Here is a 284-nt window from a genome sequence, read left to right as displayed (position 1 = left end):
CACACACATATATATATATATATATATATATATATATATATATATATATATATATATATATATATATATGAATGGATAAAGAGACTAAGAGATAAATACATGAATAAATAAATAGAGAAAATAAATAAATAAATAAATAAATACGAATTTCAAAAGTAAATATATAAAAGACAACAATATATAACGTAGAAAAATATAAATATGGCTACATAAAAGACAAAGACAAAGACAAAGACAAAGACAAAGACAAAGAAAAAATATAAATATAGAGACAAAGACAAAGA

Source organism: Eimeria mitis, genomic scaffold, assembly GCF_000499745.2.
Source record: "Eimeria mitis Houghton genomic scaffold, Emh_scaff457, whole genome shotgun sequence".
NCBI lineage: Eukaryota > Apicomplexa > Conoidasida > Eucoccidiorida > Eimeriidae > Eimeria > Eimeria mitis.
This window is presented reverse-complemented; position numbering follows the sequence as displayed.